The 7,500-nt window shown below is 46.3% G+C and overlaps 1 protein-coding gene across 1 annotated transcript in view; it reads right to left on the reverse strand.

Annotated features, from left to right (window-relative positions):
- The window catches only part of LOC125036825 (proline-rich protein 36-like), a 54,741-nt gene that overhangs the window by 5,513 nt on the left and 41,728 nt on the right, over nucleotides 1-7,500 (reverse strand). The gene's annotated exons all lie outside the window — the stretch shown is intronic.

Raw genomic sequence — 7,500 nt, forward strand, 5'->3', positions numbered from 1 at the left:
CCTTTATAAATCACATCTAGATAACAATGGCCACAGATCCTGCAAATGCAAGATCTTTCGTAAGCTGTTCCAAGAAGAAATCAAGCAAAGGAGGGTCATGCACGAGACGGATTCGCGAAGACACAATTGCAGACGAATTCGCGCGCGGCAACTCGTCCGAAACCAAAACACGGGCTTCGCGGAACGCCGTGCGGGAATGGAAAACAAGGTCGTAGTCATTACAACAAAAACCAAGCATTAAATCATGTAACAAACAAACAAACAAAAAAATAATCGCACAACCGATTCATCATACAAATCTAACTAAACAGAATTATTACACAATTCCATCAACATAAGAAAAAAACAAAACAGTTCACGTCAATCTATCACAAAAACGAACAATGTCAAAAACAATATATCAGTCATCAACATTACCTACAACACCACCATCGCATAAAATACACAGCCAAATAACCCAGACAAAGAGAGACAAAAAAATGAACCTTTGAAGAAGGCAAAACATTTCGAACGGCTTCACAGACGGCGCCAATTACACGCGAGACAAAGAAACGACACAATTAAAAAGTCCGGGAGGGAGAAGCTACCCAGGAAAAACAAACAAACAAATGGCGAGAGCAACGGACATTTCATTCTATTTTTTATTGATTTTAAAAATTCGTCGACTATTGTTTTTACTAATCTGTTAATGACCAGCGCGATCCCAACCGATTACAACTTCTTCAGCGAACAAATTGAAAGGAAAACGATTAGCTTCCGAAAATACCGATGGCGCAAAAAGGTCGATATTTCCTTTTGTATTAAAACACGCGAGGGAGATTTAAAGACCAGATTTGTGACACGGGGTTAAAATACCTCACTGGCAATGGGACAAATGCAATATAAATAGAACCCAACCTGACAGCGTCAACTAACATACACAAATAAAAAATAAAAACAAAAAAACATGATGATAGCAAAATCAAATCGGAAAGAATTTTCAAAAAATGTTGAAAATAAATGCCAATGGAATACCGAGCCAACACTAATCGTTCCTATAAAAAAATACGACTCGAACAATACTGCGAAACGTCTAAGCAAAAGTAGACAAAGAAACAAAGGGGCACACGACATGCCAAAGCCCATAAGCGCATTTGGCGCGCCGCCCGACGGAAGGCAGGCTTGGATCTCCCGGAGAGGGAATCGAGCCCCTTACAGCCTCGCTTGGCCCGGGATTGCGGAGAGAATGCACGTCTCAGGGCGGCGCCCTCGAAATGTTGCTAAACAAGGATAACACACACACACATATTATATATATATATATATATATATATATATATATATATATATATATATATATATTATATGTATAATATATATATGTACATATATATATTATATGTATAATAAATATATATATATAGATATATAATATATATATATAATGTATAAAATATATACATGTGTGTTTATATATATATATATATATATATATATATATATATATATATATAGAGAGAGAGAGAGAGAGAGAGAGAGAGAGAGAGAGACAGATAGATATATAGGCTAATAGATAAAGATACTCTTTCTATCTCTCTCACTCGAACACACACACTTTTCACTGAAAGTATCCAAATACGATTAAGCAAGTGTGCGATTTTCCTTATTTGTCTCTCCGTTACGTCACGATCGGCAAAGAATCCGCATTTTCCTGAACCTTGGGCGTGGTCTAAATCCAATGAAAAAGGGTTCAAACCTACATCTATTTCCACTCAAGATAATCTCGTACAACTTGACAATAAACTACATCTGACAATCAACTTCATTATCATTATTATCATTATTATTATTTTCATTATCATTACTGCAATTATCACAAACATTTATATTATTATAATTACACACATACATACATTACTCTCCATATAAAGAAACAGCTTCCTTGCTCACGCCTACTATTTGAAAACTAAGAAGCAAATACGACCGTAAGGCTAAAAGTGGACCCCCCCATCCCCTAACCTCACCCCCAACCCCTCAACTGCGATGCTCAGCCCTTAGCACCTGCGGTTCATCAGTCATCGGCCCACGCTCTCATTTCCCGCGTCTTGCATGCATAATTATATCTTCACCTGATCACCGAGGGGAAAGGTTTGCTGTGGATCTTCCACCTGCTCTATTTCTCTGCAAATGTTCAATAACATCGCTTGCATTTGCATTTTTTTTTTTCTTCCAAATTCCTGTGACTGGTTGACCATAAGGTCGCAGTCACGTTCAACCAAGTCATCCTCGCAATGGCACCTTCTTGCCCCATCACTTCCCCCCCCCCCCAACCCCCCAAGGCAAGAGGAAACCGAAGGCACAAGTCACCCCCTTGGAACGGGGCGTCATAATGAGTTGCGTTACTTCCGCGCGCGATATCAGCCTCATCTTCCAAGGCGACGAGACACCGACATAAAGCATAAAGGAGGTTATCTTCCCTCGCCCTGACTTCCGGCGGCCGCCCTGCCCACTTTACCTTGCTCCATCCTGCCGTTGTGCTGCTGCGGTTCTCCGTCCAAGCCGTTCTGAAGGTAAATCTGAGCTTCAGACTTGAACATATCCGGCGAGTCACTCGGCCCGAGCTCCTCGCGCGGCTCGGGGCCTCCTCGACACCTTTTGCCTTTTGCTCACTAAATGTCCTAATCTGTACCAAGTGGTGGTGCGCGCAACCAGGCACTCGCTTCGCTCTCTATCTGAAAGGGAAAGGGACGTCACGCCTTGCCATCCCATCGGCGGGGGCGACGGCGCTACGCACTCCCGCCCACGGCCGTATATGGGCGGCGGCCCGCGCACACGGGGGAGAAGTACCCAATAATCAAAAGGTCAGAGATACGCCCACACCACCCACGACAATGACACTTGTGGGCGCCACTAAACCCGTCACTGAGTCATCTCACCATAAGGTCACTGCTCGAGCTTCGTCAGAATACCCGGGTGACTTTACTCCACTGCACTGCTTGCTGGCCGGCTGAAGGCCCTGCCATGCGAGGGGAGACGCGCCGAGGGAAAGCAAGGGACTACTCGCCAGGGACAGACACTAAACTTCTCTTTGTACTGACATAGTGATATCAAAGGGCATGCTATCTCAAGGGGAAGTTCAAAGCACACAGTTCGAAGAAATGCGAGGGAGGAATATAAAACGAAGGGAAAAGGTCGACAGGTGCGCAGAAAGCTATTAACTCAGAGCAGCGGAGCCTAGGCACCTGCGCTAGTCCGCCTGACTTTCGGCAGGACGACTCCGGGTCACAGCATCCGAGGGGTATCGTCATGCATGCCCAGACGTAGGGCTTAAGGGGCTGAAGGAGGGGAGGAGGTCGTGCGGGAGGGAAGCGCACACGTACAGGTGAATCGTCGGGCGGGCAGCCTCGGAACCAGCCGCGCCGCCTCCAGCGTCTCCGCGGTCTACTCGCACACTGAGGGGAAGGCCCGACCTGCTCCCTCGTCCTGCCCTCTCCCCTCGCTCGCGCACCTGCCAGCGCCACCCCTCGCACGCCGCCCACCAACGCCCGCGCCCACGTGAGGTAAGCTATACGGGCATCATGAGTCACGCCCCTGGAACCCCGACGCGGCTTCTAGATTCCAATTCGACGCCGCAAGAGTTTCATGATCGACGTAACGTTCAGAAGTGTGCGGCCGCCTCTCCGCACGCCGGCGAACCGCCAGCACGTTTCATGATCTCGAACAAAACGAAAGATCCCTCTCCACTTCCCACGAAATTAAAATCCCTCACGAAGTAAGATTTTTAACCCCCCCCCCCTCCATCTCCCACCCAGTGTCCGCGTCAACAACTGTCCGCTTCGCCGTCACAAGCCTCAAACCTCGACGCAGGTGACTCAGCCTCCCACAGCCCCGCCTTCAGCCCTTCCTACAGGCCCTCGTCCCTCAGTGCCCCGCCGCAGCCTAAATGCCTCGTAAATTAAGTCTTCGAACTACTTTGGGGGCGCTAGAAAAAGGCAAATCCCTGAAATAATTAGCATACCGCTTATTCTAACCACGGATTTCGAACAGACACATACGAACATTGGTCCTTGTTAACATATATCTATCGAGAAAATAAATTAACGGTTTGTTCTTTTTTTAGCTCCACACCGAGGGAGATCCGCCTCACTCCAACCACATGACGTCATCACACACGGAAAAAAAAACTTCATTTCATTCACACCCCCGAGCTATATTTCATTTCTCTCTGAAACAAACAAACAATAAAAAAAAAACACAGAAAAAACGAAAGAGGAAAGACCGGTCCGTAACATCGCTCACCAATCACTTTTTGACGATCCCTTATTCGTTTTTTTTTCTTTTTGGCGGGAAAACACCGTTTATACGTAATTAAAGTGCGCGTCTAAGGGCCGTGTTCGTGGCACCTCCGTCCTTTAAAAGCCCTATAAATCTCCCCCATTCCCGCCCTCTGACGTGAATCCATCAGAAAGGCACCATATCGGGCGTGCTTGTTACGCTTTACGACCGCAGCGGAACACCCTCAGGGCACCATACCCGCTGCGAAACTGCAAAACCTCCTCCTTTGATATCACGACATCTCGCACCTCGTCAAATTCATTTTTTTTTTTTTTTTTTTTTTCTTTAATTATAAATTTCTTTTAATGTTCACCCAGTTTTCTTCCAATTTAATGCTTCCTGTTGAGACACTCACCAAATACGTCTTTATTATGGTTCCGAGCACGTTTCCCCCACCATGCACGCACACACGCCCATACGCGTGCACTGCGCAGCCAACTTGGGGCATGACGGCATCGCCAACTGCAAATCGTCCAGTTATGTTAAAAAAGCAACAACAATGGAAGTTAACGACGCAAGTGTTTATGGGACTCGAAAGGTCAGAGGAAGAATTCATTTGCGGATATGGTGCATGTTGCAATCAAGGTGATATAGTGCATGGTGCAGTCAACAGACCTGGTAGGATCGAAGGTACAATCAACTTCACTGATACGATGCATGGCACTGGATGGGGCATGGTTTAATTAGCCTCAGTGAAAGGGTGCGCGGCGTAATCAGCCTCCCTGATAAAGTCAATGGCGCTGGCATGGAGCTGAAGCTTCCCTAAAGCAGAAGAATGCGAACGAATGGAGAAAATCCATGAATGAGAATGGATAACTTCACAATAGATACAATTCACATTCATTTTGATGAAGATAAAGCATCATTATAAGTCGCTTATTCATTCTCGTTCACACCTTTCCACAAGCAGTATTTAATAAAATATTTTCTGATCAATAAAAAAACACATTCAGAAATCATGCAAAACCACTGAAACCTTCTACAATCCGTTTCCAAAAAAAGTTTACAGGATAAGTCGCATTAGCATAATATTATTAGATAGTCAGGAGGAAAAGACGCAGAAAATAAAAGAAAGAAACAGAGGAAAGCAAATAAAATGGGGGAAAAATATCGAACACGCCAATAACCCCCCCCCCCCCCCGGCATCGGCCAGACAACACAATCCGAATGACGAGCGCAAGCACAGATAAACCGGCCTGTCCCCCAAAAGCCCTTATAAAGACGAGCAATTTCGTCCCTGTGAAGACATGGCTCAGGAATAGCTACGGAAGACCACGGGCGAGGACACGCCTTCCTCCCTTTTCTTTCCTTCTCTCCTCTCCCAGTCTTTCTACTTCATCTCTCTTCTCTTTCTCACCTCCTCTCATTCCACCTATACTACTCCTACTCTCCCTTCCCCTTCTTCTACCCTCTTCTTCTATTTCGTTCCTCCGCCCCCTGCCAGTACCTTCCTTCCCCTCTTTCCATATTTCTCCCCATCCTTCTCTCCTCTTCTCTTCTCTCTATATCCCCTCCTTGCTCCATTTCTTCCTCCTCCTCTTTTCTCCCTCCCCTCCTCTTCTTCCCCTCTCTTCGTCCACTCCTCTTCCTCCCCTCCTCTCGTAAGCGCACTTGGCATGCCCCTCCACGCCCCCCTCTATCCGTGAGGGAAACTCGGCCCAAAATACTCCGCGAAGTTCACCCGACTTTTGAGTGTTTACACGTCTTAGTGACACGCCCCTGATAAGTTGCTCTGGGCTTCGAGGTCGAAGACTTTATACAATCGCAGAGGGAAATCCAAGACCATTTACAAACGCCAAGGGAAGCAAAGACTATATGTGATCGCAAAGAGAAATCTAAGACCAATGACAAAGCGAAGTTAAGTTCGAGAACTACTTACGAACGCGCAGGGAAAATCGAAGACAATTTCCGAACGCACAGGGACTGATAAAGACAATATACGATCGCAAAAAAGGAAATCAGACAAAATAGACGGACGCAAAGAGGAATCAAAAGAGCGTATGATGATCGCAACGGAAAATCGAAGACTATACGAAGGAAAAAAAAAAAAACTATTACAAAAGGAAACCAAAGACCATATACGATCAAAGGCCATCATGTCATGTCACAAAGACCCCGGTGCCAGCGCGCACCTCCAGAGACATGAAGATATTCTGCCCTTTTCGTGGCTATTGGCGCAACTAATTTCCTATAAATACACCCATGACAAATGTATCCTTGCGTGAATGACAATGTTTACTCTCAAAACACCCTCGAAATACAACTCACGCGGGCCAACTTTCCAACTTCAAGAAAAAGACACCGAAAAATAATTAAATAAGTAAACATATATGGAGAAGAGAGTTTTTGTTAAATAGCGCCTCGTATGTCACCTGCAAGATATACATACAAGTATAAATACATTTATAAACAAACACGCATCACTCCCTCTCTTTCCCTCCCTCCCTCTCTCTCTCTCTCTCTCTCTCTCTCTCTCTCTCTCTCTCTCTCTCTCTCTCTCTCTCTCTCTCTCTCTCTCTCTCTCTCTCTCTCTCTCTCTCTCTCTCTCTCTCCCTCTCTCTCTCTCTTTCTATCTCTGTGTGTGTGTGTGTGGGCGGGGGGGGGGTGCGTGCGTGCGTGTGTGTGTGCACTCATGACACTAAAACCTCCAAGCCTAAATTTCATAATACGTCCCTCAAACGCCCGACGACGAAACTCTCGATAAACAAGCCCCCTCACCCTCGGGGAAGAGCGTGGCGCCCTCCCGCGGCAAAGGGGGACACGCGGCCCAACACGCCCTAGGGAGAGCCGCCTCCGAGCCTCTCGCGCCGTGCCAAGAGCCAGGCAGAGCCACACTCCTCGGAAATTATAGCCTTTATCAGCAGCCTCTCGCCGCCGCTGGCCAATCTGCTCAGGGAGATACGGGCGCCGAACGAGTTTCTTGCGATGTGGCGATAAGGGAGTCCCTCGGAGTGCGGAGACAAATGACACTCGAATCCCCAACATTTTTTGTTTTTGTTGTAAAGAGTAAATTCCAACGTGAAACAAATAGAACAAAACCTACAATAATTTACAAAAAAACAACAACATCATCAACAACACTAATGATAATGAAAAGAAAACCTCGGCCCTCCATGCAAGCGCTTAAAACAAAGAACGCTTCAAAAACAAAAGCGGATCAGCTGCGCGCACATGTCCAGGGTCGCC

This window comes from Penaeus chinensis, chromosome 22 (assembly GCF_019202785.1).
Source record: "Penaeus chinensis breed Huanghai No. 1 chromosome 22, ASM1920278v2, whole genome shotgun sequence".
NCBI lineage: Eukaryota > Metazoa > Arthropoda > Malacostraca > Decapoda > Penaeidae > Penaeus > Penaeus chinensis.